The sequence below is a fragment of the Prionailurus viverrinus genome, chromosome A2 (genome assembly GCF_022837055.1).
Source record: "Prionailurus viverrinus isolate Anna chromosome A2, UM_Priviv_1.0, whole genome shotgun sequence".
Taxonomy (NCBI): Eukaryota; Metazoa; Chordata; class Mammalia; order Carnivora; family Felidae; genus Prionailurus; species Prionailurus viverrinus.
In genome coordinates this window covers 94,921,571-94,938,674 of record NC_062562.1, presented here as the reverse complement: position 1 = coordinate 94,938,674, position 17,104 = coordinate 94,921,571, and the positions used below count along the sequence as shown (strand labels likewise).

Below are 17,104 nucleotides of genomic sequence, written 5' to 3'. Positions count from 1 at the left end.
CTGGTACTTCTCAAAACTGTCAAGGTCATGAATAACAAAGAAAATCTGATAAACTATTATAACATTTGACAACTACATGTAATGTGGTAACCAGGATGGGATCCTAAAATACAAAAAACAGGGTGCCTTGCTGGCTCAGTTGGAAGAGCATGTGATTCTCGACCTCCGGGTTGTGAGTTCAAGCTCCATGTTGGGTACAGAGGTTACTTAAATGAATAAACTTAAAAAAAAAAACTCACTAAATACAAAAAAGAAATTAAGGAAAAACTAGTGAAGTCAAAACAAAGGTCTTTAGTTAACAGCAATGTAACATCGTGGGTTAGCCAGTTGAGACAAATGTACTATATGTACATTTAGTAATAATGCATATAGTACATATAGTAATAATGTAAGACTTTAACAATAGGGGAAACCAGGTGAGGAGTATATAGGGATTCTCTTGTTTTCTATAAACCTAAAATTATTCTAAATTAAAAGTTTATTTTTTGAAAAAAGGCAAAATGAAGAAGGACTGCATCTCCTTGGGACACTTTATAGAATTAGTCACTTTAAATAGAAGAGCCTTAACATTTTGAGTTTTCACCATATAAGAAAAAAAGAACCTCTATACATTTTGATGAACTCTTCCTTGGAAGCAGCATGAGCCATCTAGAACTGCAGGCTAGACTGCGAAACATCAGTTAAGGTTCAACCTGAAATAACTTGGGCAGCAAACTAATCAGAGATTAATTTTGATATAAAGGCATTTGAAAACTGATATACATACTCTTTGGCAAAGGAATTCAAGAAGAAAAATTTATCTGTATTACTAAGTTTGCAGCATTAGCAGCGAGTGTGAATGCAGAGAAAAAATGGGATTCCCAGAGAAGGGGCAAAATACTTTTTCTCCATCACATTAGGGAACAGTAAATCTTCCTGCCACTTCTCTGGGGAGGCTTCCTGATCTCTCAGACTGGGTTAGGTCCCCTAACTCCATGCTTCTTGTGTTAGTTCCTACAACTGTAATATATATACTTATAAATGGATTAGCCACTGTCATGGTTCTTAGAACCAGAAGTTGGTCTCCTACTTTTAAAGATACCGTTCAAATGAGTCAAAGTGGTTATGGCAATAGAGCAGTCCTCCCAGACCTGAATAAAATAGGGTTGGGCACTACAGTCACCAGTTAAGATTCACTGTAATGTACCTATTCATTAAAGTCCTGTTGGATAACTTTATATCTTTCAACTAAAATAAGCATTAATTAGATCCATTAGCTCTTATACTCAAATAATATCTGCATTTGACACATGGCATTTCAAGGGGAGTATACTCAATTTTCTCATGAAGACATTAATATTATGAGATGTTAATTAACTGAATAAATGATTATCTCACCTGAAGAAATATAAAATAGGACCTAGAGGTTATTATTTTTCTGCTTGGCATTAATCTTATTCTGGCCAGCAATCAATAGTTTGGTTCAGTCCCAGTATACAATGCAGAAAGACTTTAATATTTTAAAATACAGTGCAATTAAAATCTCAAAAAAAAAACAAAAACAAAAACAAAAACAACTCTGCCGGATTTTAGCTAATCTTATCCATTTATTAGCAAAGGCTTGAGATTCCTTAGGATAGAGAGCTGTAAGAAGAAGGTGACAGTTTCATTCTCAAGTAGCAAAGCTTAAACACAGGGCTTGGGAAGGATCATGGCACAGTGTAGCCTGTGCATTTGAGTATGTGCACAGAGGACAGCGACCCACCAGCCTCACACTATCACCTTGAAGGGAGATCTGTTCCTTCTCATACAGACTTGCCTAATTGAAAGTTAGGAGGCCTCCAGTTCAGAGAATCATTGAGAACCATTCAGAATGATCTGCATATCAAAGATTTGGATAGAAGGCTGTAGATAAAGACAGTGCCAAGCTGCTTCTGGCAGGAAGAAAGCAGATGAGCAGGACCATAACTCACTGCAAGTTAGGTCTTTTGTCTTTGTCTTACAACATTAGGCTGGTACCAGAAATCTCAAAGCCTATGTGTCCATCAATAAAAAAGCATCTGAAGCTTTGCTTCTCACCCTTTACTGTGTATGCCAATCACGTGGGGATCTTAGTAGAACAAAGATGCTGACTGACTAGGTCTGGGCTGAGGCCTGAGATCTTGCATTTCTTTTTTTTTTTTTTAACTTTTATTTTTTTCAACGTTTATTTATTTTTGGGACAGAGAGAGACAGAGCATGAACGGGGGAGGGGCAGAGAGAGAGGGAGACACAGAATCGGAAACAGGCTCCAGGCTCTGAGCCATCGGCCCAGAGCCCGACGCGGGTCTCGAACTCACGGACCGCGAGATCGTGACCTGGCTGAAGTCGGACGCTTAACCGACTGCGCCACCCAGGCGCCCCAGAGATCTTGCATTTCTAACAAGCCTCTGAGGCAATGAAGATGCTACAGGTCACAGGACCAGAAACTGAGGAACATGAATCTAAAGGAACCTACGTTGAAAGAAATTTTATAATTCAGGTTAATTCTTGGAATGTGTATTCAGGTTCCAGCCAAAGGGACAACAAAGAAACAGCAGACTGGTGAGATAAATTAGATTGAATGCTGGATACAATCTGAATTTTACACATAGGAATGCAATACTAACTCAGACAGGTTCCACATTAATTAACCTAGTAGGTAATTTTATTTAGCCATGGTTCACTGAAATATTCCATTATGCAATTAGAGCTAGTACGATTTGATGCACCAAGGTGGCCATTTATTTATGTCACTTTTCTCTGCTGGAATGTATGTTTTTATAAAATGGACCAAAGAGTTTTTGTTCCCTAGGAGGCTAGCTTCTAAAAGATGAAAATTAAAAAAAATTTTTTTTTGCTTTAACTTGTAAGAAAACTTATTACATGTAACAGATGTGATCTTTTCACGTTGGCATTTGCAGTGTTTGAAAAGTGAAAGATTAAAAAATTACATTCCACATGCCCTTGGTGACTATTGAAGGAACTGAATTGATTAAACTGTCACTCATCATTTACTATGTGGTTAGTGGTTCATTAGGCACAGATAGGCACAATATATCTTAGTCAAATACTTCTGTGGAGTACTTGGCTCTCAAGAAATGAAAACAAAACCTAGCCAAACCCTAGATTGTGTGTAAAAGCCCATCTTGGAAAACATTCAATTCAAAACAATAGACCTTTTATACAAGGGGAAACTCTTAAGATCTATTTTTCAAGCTATGACACGACTTAAAAAGTTATACTTACAAATTAACCATATCAGAACAAAAATTAAACAAAAGCAAAGAATGAAGTACAGGAAATTAATATAGTTCAGTAACGTCAAGGCCCAGGGTGACCTGCTGCTGACTTGGGAGGAGAAGCCAGGCAGATGAATGGAAGCCACCTTCCCAGCATCCATACCTAAAATAAGACTTAGAAGAAGATCAGGAAGCCCACCCATCTTAAAGTACCAATGGCATTAATGTTCCTTACATTACAATAATTTAATATCTATCTATCTATCTATCTATCTATCTATCTAAGTATATACATTCCATTATACATATATTCTAGTGTGTGTGTATTTTTAATCATATCACTTTTGCTTTCTGGTCCAGTTACCTGATGTAGAAATTCAGGAATCATCTGAAACCCTTGCCTTTCCCATATTACTCTCATTCAATCATCAAGCTGTCCTATCCTAACTATTCCTAAATATTTCTCCATTCAGGTCTCCAACCACTTTCTCCCTCCCTCCATTCCCTCCTTTTTCTCAACTTCTTCTTAAACTCTGTCCTTCTTCCTTACCCACAAATATCTGCTGTTTCACCCCACGGTGGGATACCTTTGTCCATGGCCTAAGTGTTCCTCAGCCCAAAGTTTTGTCAACTTTGAGAGATGGGTTTGACATGTCAGCCCAAGTAATTACTTCTTGGTGACCCTTCTTTGACCTCCCCCTTCTCCTCAAGTAACCACCAAGGATAGTTTTATCACCTTTGCCTCTGAGCTGCCACTGTACTAACTGCATACCTGTGTTAGAGCTTGCCACACTGCCTTTCCCCCTGACTTTGATGGAATGGATGGATCTTTTCTATCTTTGTAAGTCTGAGGACCTGATCCAGTGTCTGGTACAAAATTGCTGTTTAAGGTAGGCCTGCCTGGCTCAGTCGGTAAACCATCTGACTCTTTATCTCAGGGTTGTGAGTTCAAGCACCAGGTTGGGTGTGGAGCTTCCTTAAAAGAAGAAAAGTGTCCAATAAAATCCTTAAATTGAATGAATGAATGAATGAATGAATGAATGAATTGCATAAGCTGTCTGAGAAGTGTACCTAAACTGCAGTAGAAACGAACTTGATTTAGAACTAATATTATTATATTAAATGCAACAACAACAAAAAAATCAGTTCAGCAAAATATCTAAACCAAATTTCACCGAAATATCTAAACCCTAACTTCATTTGTAAGTCACTCTGAAGGAATTCCAGCGATCTCCATGGAAACCTCTAGTTCAGTGGTACAATTTACTTGAATGCTAAAATCTAAAGCTGGAGGAACTTTATTTTTATTAAATTTTTTTTTAACATTTATTTATTTTTGAGACAGAGCATGAACAGGGGAGGGTCAGAGAGAGGGAGACACAGAATCTGAAGCAGGCTCCAGGCTCTTAGCTGTCAGCACAGAGCCCGACGCAGGGCTAGAACTCACGGACCGCCAGATCATGACCTGAGCTGAAGTCGGCTGCTCAACCGACTGAGCCACCCAGGCGCCCCATGCTGGAGGAACTTTAGATGATGCTTAAGACAATGTCTTGATTTTTACATGTAAGAAAACTGTACTACATCTTTAAATGTCTTCATTTCAGTACCAGAACCTGAAACTGTGACTGAATCCTGGGCCAATGATCCCTCCATGATGTCAGACTGCCTCCCCAGTTAGAACAACATTTCTACTTGGTTGGGCAGGTCAGATTAGAAAAAGAAGGAATAAAGATGGCAAACTGGTTCTCATTACTGGTGACACAAATGCTAACAAGAATAAAAATAAAACCCAAAATCAAAGCTTCAAAATTAAGGTGCAAGCAGAGAAAACAATTAAACTATCCTTAAAAACTAAAGTCTATCACCATTGTCCACATACTGTAAATAAGACTGTTGTCAACATTTAAAAATATTTGAAAATTCAAATCAGACTCCCATTGATAATGAAGATCAGAGATAAAAATCTTAACAGCTATGGTTATATAGATAAATGGGAATATTTGGACTAGGAACATTGAGAAACTAGTCACAATTAATACAAAAATGGAAACAGGAAACACCCTTACTGAGGACTACTATAAGGAAAAAAAATGTAAGACTCAAATATTGCATTGGATAGCAAAAACATTTTATTTCTTATACTATGGAACAATACAGGAAGAGAGAAATCCCATTTGATTGGTCATTTAAAATGCTACCAGTGAAAGCACTTTTTGAAGGAGTAACTGTAGACCAGGCAGGACAAGAGAAAACAAATTAATAAGCCTTGCACATCTTTAATTTATTTATATGACAGCTGATGCAGAACAAGAAAATTGTAAGATTTCTCCTTGCAATTGTATTAATCCTCCTGCAATAATGTGAAATGAGGAATCAGGGAAAAATGTTCATAGGTATTCTCTTAAAGATCAAAGCAAATGACATATTCAAATCTTTTTAGAGAAACCACCATATCTGCATATCACGAAGAGAAATCATTGCGGAAACCTTCGTGTAAATTACTCTATTATTCCATGAGGAGAATTCTGAACTTCAATTTAGAGTGGTGAGCTGCTATAGTTAGTTCCAGTCATCACATGGCACAGTTGAACTTTGATGGACCATGGGTAAGAATGTTGGAATAGGCACTACGAAGATATATTACTGGATGGATGATATCTGACAGTAAAATATTTGACAACAATCTGATATCTTAAATAAAAGGAAGACCTGAAGGCAAAAACATCCATTTTTGGGTGAAGTCTGTGGGTTTTGTGGAATATTTTCAAAGATGTGCCCTGGAATGTGGCTGTGCAGATTAGAAAATTGGTAGCACCAGTGGGTGCTGCTTGAGGTCAAGGACCAGGTCTTCTTCACTCTTGAAACTCTGGACATTCTGTAAGGTTTTGTTGAATGAGTAAATGAATGAACAAAGAGACCCCATCCTGTGCAAGGGAGATCTTTGTGGGAAGGATGCTGCCCTAGGACCCCAGAGGCTTTTTTTGTTTTTGTTGTTTTTTCCCTGTGCCACCACCAACCACCTAATGTGGGCAACATAACCAAGGACCCTCAGATTTGGGGGAGAGGGCACAAGGAGTTAAAATGGCCATAAAATAACAACACAACAAAATTATGAATTGATTTTACTGAGTTGCTAAATCTCTGAAACAGTTTCTAAATTAAACATGTTAGGATTAAACGACAAATAGATGAAAATTTATAGAGTTAACATAATGAAGTTTTAAAATTTGTTGAGTTTATGTTAGGCTCTGAATATATACTGTTTTCAGAAGCAAACATGGTAAAAGCTAGTAATCAAGGAAAAAAAACCACTGAATTATCAATGAGAAAGAATAGAAAAGCCTTGCCAAGCTGTACAGAAAATGCAATTATGCAAACATCCCATTCTTAGAATCTACTGTCTATGGAAATACAGAGAAACATAAAATGTCATAGCAAAGGATGAACAACTCACATGTGTATAAGAAAATAGGGAGCTACTCAGATTCTGGTTTTTGTTTTAAATGTTTTTATTATTTTAATTTTTGAGAGAGAGACAGAGCATGAGCAGGGGAGGGGCAGAGAGACACAAAATCTGAAGCAGGCGCCAGGCTCTGAGCTGTCAGCACTGAGCCCAACATGGTGCTTGAACTCATGAACCACAAGATCATGCCCTGAGCAGAAGTCAGATGCTCAACCAATTGAGCCACCCAGGCGCCCCTCAGATTCTTTTTTTAGTAACATCATGCTTCAGCTATGGGCCTATCTGAAGGTATGTGCAGCAACCTCTCCAGCCCAAGACCTCACGCATCTCATGTTGGGGGGAAGGGACTATTCACCACCTCCCGGCCTCCTGTCTGTGTCTCCAGGCCCTGATGCACAGCCTGCCAGACCCCCAGTCCAGTCCTCTCCCTTCTATTCCTACTTTGGTTAGAGCCAGAAGGAATGAAGCCGGGGCACCTAGAGACTAGAGCAGGGAAGCGGATAGGAGAGGCACCTAGAAGTGTTCTGTATAGGCTGAGTTTTTAGCAGGGATGGAGGGCCCTTAAGACACCCGAGGGAAACCTGAAAAGAAGGGGAGGGAGTAGGAGGAGAGAACTTGAGATCTAGCCGCTCTCCTTTCGGCCTCAGAAGGGTGACAGAAATGGGGAGCAGAGGACAGGACTACCAGATGTATGGCCTCAGCCCTTCATGTCTTAATACTAAGTCTACCTCCCTGCCCCCCATCCCAGCATTGGGCCATGGTTGCTGCACCCGGGGCTTGTTTTTCAGTATTATAAGCATGCCAACAACACCATAAAGCATTTGGAGTATGAAAAAAAAAATGAAGTGCCTGTCATAGACTATGATTAAGTTTTGTTTATTTTTTCAATGGAATTTGGCAGGCTGTTTTTGGCCACTCATAGTTAAGTTTGACTTTAATTCTTTTCCAATTATTGTATTATTTCTTTCTATCCATGAATGACATCTTTTACCAATACGAATCTAAGGACACTACATTTGAAGACCAAAACTGAAGAAAAAAAATTACAAACATCAAGATTTCTCAATTATACAATATGGTATCTAAAATCAAGAAAGCCACTGGTACAATTAAGTTGTATTAATTCATATGGCAATATACCAGTAAATTAAAGAACACTCCAGATAGTGTAGTATCCTGAGGAATTAATTCACAAATGTCATAACAGTATAGAAGTCTCTACTTCCATCCTTCAATGAACAGTATCAAGTAGACATTCAAATCCCTTTACTAACCACAGTCACACAATGATATTTATACAAGCTCCTAGTTTTCCTCCAATTAGATTTCCATTCAATCACGTCCTTCCTGTACACATAAGTTAACAGTCTACCCTTTCACCTTCATTGGATTAGAAACTTTATACTGAATGAAACATTTGTTGGAAGAGTTTCACTAATTGCTTTTGCTTGTTTTAATAGCAAGTTTATGTTGGATTCACACAGACCATTGATCCAAAGGACTGCTTTCTGCAGTCAATTCTTTAAATTCATGTAAAATTTTCATCTTGTTAACAACTATCACTTCACATTCTATTCCCTTTCATCACTAGCTCATCAAAAGCCGTAGGGATTTCTTTTTAAGTTTGTTTTCATAAATAAAGCTGTCATGATTCACTAACAGTTAGATGGTAAAGGTGACAAATTTCCACTGCCACACTAAGATACCGGCAGTCAAGAGGCCGCTGCCTGCACTATGCTGTTTGATTGGCTGCTACCCATTAGCACCTACAACTCAAATCTGTGTCCAAGCAAAATCACAAAATTCTACAGAGCAAGGACCTTAGGAGTCAACTGTCCATAGTTAAAGCCACAAATATTAAATTATCAACAACAGTAGAACATGTGGTAAAATGTGCGCAGACCTTCTTCACCAAAGTGACCAAAGTGTCAGTTAAGGAATACATTTTAAAGAAGGATAAAATAAATAGATGACGAAGCACAAGTGGATGAGAAAAAACTTTTTTTTAGAAGATGTGGATGAAGATGTGGCAAATCTAAGTTGACCATAGGCAGTTACTACTTCAAGTTATAGGCAGACTATTTACCCAGGACAACTCGGGACTTGGAGATACAGGTTCTAGAAAGTGTGAAATGAGTCTACAACTGGAAGTAGAGTGGAGAACTGGAAGTTTATGCAAAGAAATTGACCCACAGGTCTTCTCTGACCATCTGGGTGTTTATTCTCTGGAGAAATTAAATCCAGAAGGCCTCAATTTGAGAATAAAAGAGATTAGGGTGAGGTACAGAGCTGAAAAAAAGGGAAACTAAGTGAAAAACATGTATACTGGTCTCTGTAACCATCAGCTCCCCTCTCCTGTCTTGCCTTGAGGATGCCAGATGCCAGGAATCAGCATCTGAGGAAGAACAAAGGCTAGGATTTCAGACATAGACATTTGGGGATCTCCCAATGAAAAGTTTAGCTTTTTGACTCAACGATATGTAATAAACTGATCGGTCAGCTGGTGCCCCCTAGGTATACAGATTTGTAGTACCTCATTTATGAAAGTAAATGGACAGGCCAGGATTCCCTCCTCCCCCAATGCTGTATTTGAGGAGAGCTTCTAATAGAAACCAGGGAAAAAGGAAGTGGGTACTTACATATATGGTAACTGAAATTTTTCAGAAAAAACAGAAGGTTTAGAAGATAAAAAGTTGTAAAGCAAAGGGCACCTGAGTGACTCAGTCTGTTGAGCATCCGACTTCAGCTCAGGTCATGATCTTGAAGTTTGTGAGTTCAAGCCCCAAATCAGGTTCACTGCTGTCAGCTTGTCAGTGAGGAGCCAGCTTTGGACCCACTGTCCCTCTCTCTGTGCCTCCCCACCGCCCACTGACTTGTGCTCTCCCAACAATAAATAAATATTTTTTAAAAGTTATAAAATAAAAAATATTTTTAAAAATTTTGGATTAAGCTAGGAGCTTCAATACCAAACTATGATAAATTTTCCAAAAAGTGAAGACCAAGAATATGGAAGGAAATAAATTTTAAAAAACTAAGAGATTTTCTAAAAACTAATATATGTATGTCTTTATATTGAAGAAATCTACCCAGCTCCACTTGAAAAAAACAACCAAAGCACAATATCATGAAATTTCAGTATATCAGGAGTAGAGAGAAAAGTCTAATATTTTCTAGACAAAAAGTATGAGGGGGCATACAAATGACTGCGAGAAAGAATAGAATCAGATTCTCAGTAACAATAGTAGAAGTGCTAAAGAAATTAAGCAATGCTTTCAAAATTCTGAGGGTGGAAAAAACTAATTATATATCCAGCCAAAGTTTAAAATTAATCATATGTGAGAGTGGAATAAAGACATTTTCAGAAAACTTAGAATTTGAAAATTGTATCTCTAATGCATTCTTTCTGAGTACTAAAGAAGGAAGACATGGAGTCCAGGAAATATGGGATCTGGAACCAGTAAAGGTCCAGAAGGAAAATGAATCTAACCCAGAACAGACCTTAATGAGGTGATTACTTACAGAGGTGTAAGGGAACCAATAAGACATAGTGAAACACTAAGAGGCTAGCAACAGCAGGAAGCCATTACCTGCTTTAGAGCTAACAGCCATTATTCTCCCTAGAATTAAGAAGGCCAAGTATTACTGGAAGCTATTAACAACTAGAATCATGGAAGAAGGGCATACCCACAGAAGTTATAGTCAGTCATTTCCAGAAATATGGACTAAAGAAAAGAATTAAGGAAGAATATTCAGTCTACTTCTCCCTGTCCATTACCTGAACCAAGCTGGAAACCAGTAGCCAAGGCAGCTTGGAGGATAAGTTAGGGGTTAGCTGTCCAGGGCATAGGGCCTGGCACAAATGGACAGAGTACAGATTTGGAGAGAAACAAATGACTATCTTGGGACCTATAATAATAGTAGAGGATCATATGGAAGTCACAACGTGACAGATATTCAGCTCTGCTAAAGCAAGGAATCAGAGAGCTGAGAGGAATGTTTTAATGAAGCTGAGGGAGGGAGGTGTCAAGAAAATTAAATGGGATTAATAGATTTGATGATGTGATTGAGCATTTTGAAAATTTTTTTCATATGTAATTGACAAATATTTTACACCTATAAATAATGAATAATAATAACAAAGACAACTAAGTTTGTAGAAATCACAGACAATTATAAAGTCCAAGAAAAACAAAAGGTTACACAAGAAGAATACGTCATCATGAATACTACTTGACTTACCATGAATAATATTTACATATTAATATGTCAAAATATGATACAGATTCTTTATTGGGAGCATAACATGAAGCTGGAGAGGGGTAATGGTGATGAAAGAAAATTAAATCCTCATCTACCATAACACCTACTTAGTAGTTAATATCTAAAATAATACATCAATAAATAGAAATATAAATATAAAACTGAAATATTTTAAATACCTATGGAGGTAGATATGAAAAGAGTTGAAAGCACTTGCCTCTGGGAAATAAGAGGGTTAAGTATGGGTAAGGCAGAAGATTACTGTTTTTGCTATTATTACTGTTGTGGTCCTTATTAGTTATACCTGAAATAGTTTTTTGATTTGGAAACTGAAGGATAGTTAAGGGATTTAGTCAACAAAAATCACATGTAAGGAGTGGCAGAGACAGAACCTAATTTAGGCTTTTAATGTGTTTTCTACTACAACTTTGCCTCTCCTTAACACAGCAAACCACTGCTAGTTACATGATTACAGAAATGATTTCTGATTTCTACATGAATAAAAACACAAATCAAAACATAAAAGGTGCTAATGTATAGCCAATTTTCTCTAAATTTGGAGGACTTAATTTATATATTTCCAAATTAAACACACACACACACACACACACACACACACACACGAAAGTAGGATGAGAACATCATAGGTCAAAATTTCTTTCTAATTCTCTAGACACAGACAGTATGTTAATCTCCCTAAAACCAAATATAGAATCCTCCATTTCTCCAATATATCCTGTAGCCGTTGAATGCTATACTTCAATAGAAATGCAATATATTTGGGTTAGCTGATTAACATACTAAGAGCTGACAAGGAAACTATTCTCAGCATTTGTGGAGTCTTATATTTCCTAAAGAATTTCACATTCAATCACCTCTTGCAATTCTCAAAAACTAATGAGGCAGTTGAATATATGCAGGGCTTTCTTAATATTGTGAAATGTAGTCATTGTGATTGGCTATTCAAAACTCATCCAAAAATCAGTTTGTAGGTAGCCATTTACTGTGCCAACTTTGATAGAAACAGATAAATTTTACTTTGTTTTAAAAATATTTAGTAGTGAAGACTACATATAATGCCTCATTTTATATGTTAGTATTTAGCTAAATTATCACTAATAAATGGCCAAACATATCCATTAAAAACACACATACACTGTTTCACAAACACACATTGATAAACAATATAGGATGTAAAAATCATAACCATGCTAAGCTTTCGATAGAAAAAAATAGAACGGACTCCTTCTGCACTCCAACATCATAGCTAAATTTAACACTTTGGTAACCACTCTATAATGCCATAATAATCTAAGAGAATTGTACTTTTGGAGATGATTCATTATTAAGCAATGTAATAGAAGTTTTCTGCTAGGCATCTTGAGTTTGTAGCCAGGAGTCCTTGGGTCTGAATTAAGCACTCAAATGCATTAAGGCTCTTCTGACAACTAGTATTTGGCCAATTATTGCTCTAGTGCTTTATGAGAAAGATGGCCAGATGTCCCAGTTAAATCTCTGTTTTATACCCACTGCCCTAGCAGAATAACTATTAACTTTCAAAGATATCCTGGTAAGGATGATATTCTACATGGTCTTTCTAATTTTAGGGGACTTCAGTAGTAGAAATAGGCTCAGAAACCATGGCTGTCCCATAAGTTCAGCTTTCAACCACCCAGATTCCTGATGATACCCTGTTCTTTTGTTATGTTCTATTGCATTGTCAGAGGCTATGCCAACGAGTCACTTGGATCATGTATTATTTCAACAGTTCTCAAGAGCTCTTAAAGAGTTGTTACTTTTGAGAGTGATTAATTTGAATCCTCCTTGGTCTTATGAACTGATTAATAAGAAAGTGTGTAAATAATGTTGACAGATAGATGACTTTATGTAACTCCTGAAGTGCAATTCTCATTCTTACTACTATTCTTTTTGAAATGGAGTCATTCATTTTAGCAGAAGTGGTAAATGAGTAATGGTTAAGAGTTGGGAAAATACATGCCAGCACAGATATTGGTCTCATGAAAATGTATTCAATCCAATGAATCACGTTGTAAGTTTATTTCAAAGAAATTCCTCCTTGAATAAAACGGCATAATACAGAACACTGACATGAGGGGAGAAAGGCAGTCCACAAGCCTGCTGAGTGCGAGTGAAAGCCACCTACTTTATTTGAAGCATGTAAAGGATCCAAAATGACTCAGAGCATAACCTAAATTATAAAAATGGAATTGAATGTATTGAGTTTTAGAATCACTTTACTAGTGAAATAAAAACCAATTTCTTATAAATCACCTTAAGAGATAATGCAATATGTTGTAAAAAGAAAAGGCTTTGCAGTGAGTTAGCCCTAAGTTTGCATGTTGTCTCTACTTACTAAAAGACCTCTACTATCTTATTTAGTCCGTCTGTGTTTTGTTGCCTTCTACTGTGTCATGCTGCAGTAGATTAGTAATCAAAATGCATAAGAGAAACTTAGAAAACAGTTTGTGTCCAATAAAAGTATTTATTATTTTTACTATTATTATTACTATTAAGACTCAATTATTATTACTACTATCACTCAGTTACTCAAGGCAGGACCTCATATAGAACAAATTTATTTTCAGGGTGGGGGTGATAGTAGAATTCATTTATGATTCTCTCTCATAAAACACTGGTAAACAAACCTGAGTCCCAGGAAATCTTATTTTATAACATAAATTTCCTTGGTTCAAGAGTGATCGTTAAGAACGACAGAACTCTGTATGTTGCCAATATGTATGGTGATTAGACTTATTTAATAAAAAGCAAAGCTAAATGGCCTTATAATATTCAATAAGTAGGCAATTTCTTTTCAGATATATGCAAAATCAATTTGGAAGCAGACATTTTTCTATATATCAATACTGGTATGGGAGTTTTTTCCTAACCACCCAGCTGCTACAATGTTAAATAAATTAATTTTAATCTTAAATCAGAGATGTAATAGAGAAAAGGGTGATTTAATATGCAATCTCATTACATTTGACAGGCTTATTTATAAATGATTTGCCCCACATTTTGACAAGCATAGTTAATATGTTAATTAGCTTTTAAAAAGATGATGACGGGAAGAGAATGGCAGGCTCTCCTTCTTCACACATCATGTTGGGGAGGGCTGTCACTGATTCCACAAGGTAGGGCCACTACATACTGTGGCCCCAGAAGCACTGTGATGTGGCTGAGATACTATTACTTCTTAGCTACATTAGTCACCTTCTGTTAAAAATTAATCCCTTGTAAGTAATCCCAAGTGACCTTCCACTTTAGAAAACAAAGGTCGCTCTAAACATATTTATGAGCTTCTCTAAAGAAACAGAAAGCTTATGCAGAGCAATGACCTCCACGGCTAGAGCAGAACTCCCTGACAGGGGAGGAACTACGCAGATAAGCTGCTTTTCACATCTGCACTTCTCATAATGTGGTTCTCAGTACTCTGTAAGCCTTTTGGTTTAGAAGCTTAAAGATGAATTCCTATGCCTTGACTTTCAAAGAGTGACAAAATCCAAGAATTAAGAGAAGTTATACACGAGACAACGTCCAATTTGATTCCTCTGCCAAAATCCTCTTTCATGGAGGGAGACAAAGGTATCAAAACCTGTGTCTCCTGCTGTGTTCTGGAATCGCACAGTATGTTTATACCTTGCCACGGTGCTGGAGACCCAGCGCGGTAAATCATAACACAGTGAGCTCTGATTTTCCGACACTTGCTGCCAATGTTAATGCGTATGTGTCTTCATTAATATTTTTACTGCCTGCGGCTATTTAAACAGAAAACTGGAAAATGTAACACTGTGTAGGGATCGTTAGTTTTTAGTCACTACCCTACTGCCCCAGGATGGTAAATGAACTGTAAAAATCGCCTGAACCCACTGCCACCTGCCTCCCCGCTATTGTTCATGCATTCATATTTGCACTTCTCCTTGGTGCAGCTGAGCCATGACTCAATTACAGTCCCATTTCCAGTTCTGTGAATACCCGGCATCGATGTCATTGATTATGCAAAAATCAGTGCCCTGTTAACTTCTCTCTAACTGGAAAAATATATACACTTTATTGGACTTAGAGGATAATAACAAAATGGCTTTTAGAAAACGGCTTGGAATGAAATCAGAGTGAGAATGACAGGCATAGCATAGACATAACTCAGATTTTAGGGCTTGAAAATGAAAAGCCATTAAGCATGAGAACTGCTCAAATACAACACATTTACTATTTGGTTTTGGCAATGAATAATCTTGGCATGTAGACAAAAGGGCATTTGGGGTCTTCTACATTGTATCAGTTTTCCTCCCTTCCACTTAAATAACAGTCTTCCTCTTATGCTTCATTATGTCTCTGTGTAAAGCAAATTAATAGAAAGTACCCAAGCCTTCTTCAAGAGGATTAACACACGCACACACAGACAGATGTGAAAGAAAATAAAGGTGGGTGCCCCAGGTTGGGGCACAGGCTGGAAATCAAATACTACATATCAGAAACAGAAATATCAGCAAGTCATAATCCATGTGGTTCTTTGTACGTTAAAGAGCACTTTTAAAGGTTTGGAAAAAATTAGCCACTAGTGTATAAAAAACAGCTTCTTCCGATTATGAGGGTAGAGTCTTAACTGAACTGCCAAGCACTAAGACAAGACTGGCCCCAAGCCACAAATATTTCCAAACTATGTTCTATTAGTAGAGTCCTTAACTGACCTCACTGAAAGACAACCTAGAATTTTCATACTTGAAAAAGAGAAAAATAGTCCGTAACTCGAGAATATTAATTAATGCTTATTTATATATCCAACTCCCAACGGTGAGGCAAGAAGGAGGAAGGGAATGAGAAAGGTAGTAACTGATATCCTGATGTAGTAACTGACCTTTATTTCCAACCTTTTCCTCCATTACCACTAATGATCAAAATATGTATTTTGCCCAAGCCCCTGACTAGCCTTGGGGGAAAAAAGTAATTGTGTAAACAAACAAACAAAGAAAACTGTGATGAAAAAATGAATTAGCTTAGCTCCTTAATAATAGATGGTCACCTTTGTTCTCTGGGTTTTGGAATATGCATTACGATGGTATTAGATTTATTATAAGGCATCACAAAATTTATGACAATAGATTTTAGGCTGTTTGATGATCCAGATTCTTTTATAGCTCTATTGAAAGCTACAGATCTACACCCCATAAAAATAAATATATTCATGTGTACGCAAAATGTTGCATATATTTTCAGTGGTTTCACAGATCCTGAAATCCTATTCTTGGGCAGGGGGGTGGTGGTTGCTGGAACCTAAATTAAGAAAATCTACATTGTGCCCTACATCACAAGGAACTTGATTGTTTTCTCACTGTAAAATGTTTGGATCAAAAACATCAGGACAGAAGCCAGGCCCCTCATTACAGCCTAATTTACTGAAAGCCAAGATTACTGAGGGAAGAACAATGAAGTAAGTACATGGCAGGAAGATAAATAACACATGGGGAAGTTTTATCGAGGTCATAAACATTATAAGGACATGTAGCTGAATTCTGCATATGGGGGCATAATCATTCATGGAAGATGATTCCTAGGATAAAATAGCACAAGTGTTATGTGAGTTGTTTTACTTTGAACACAATTTTGAGTCTAGAAAAGAGATTTTTCTACTAATAGAGGACATTTTCAAGTCACTAAGAAGCCTTTCCTGAGTACTAAAAATAAGATTATTCCCAGGGTGCCTGTATGGCTCAGTTGGTTAAGCATCCAACTCTTGGTTTCAGCTCAGGTCATGATCTCACAGTTCATGGGATCAAGCCCTGCGTTCTCAAGCACAGAACCTGTTTGGGATTCTCCCCCCCCCCCGCCCCTCCCCTGCTCATGCTCTCTCTCAAAATAAATAAAGTTAAAAAAAAGAATATTCCCTTATTTGATTATTTGATTTAGATCACACTGGATTGGGAGCTCATTATACTTTATAATTAATCATAATTATCCATTAAAACTTATTAATCTTTGGGCTTCCTAAACAGGTTTTTAAGTTTTGCTAAACCATTGTGTGAAACCGAGACTCTGTTGAAATTAAACTTATTGTGATATTTTCAAAAAGTAATTGTTTTATATCATTTGGGTTATTTGTACCCAGCTTTCTAGAGTGTAC

At 37.2% G+C, this 17,104-nt stretch overlaps 1 protein-coding gene across 9 annotated transcripts in view; it reads right to left on the bottom strand.

The window, feature by feature from the left end:
• CDK14 (cyclin dependent kinase 14) overlaps positions 1–17,104 on the bottom strand; it is a 704,495-nt gene that overhangs the window by 293,458 nt on the left and 393,933 nt on the right. The gene's annotated exons all lie outside the window — the stretch shown is intronic.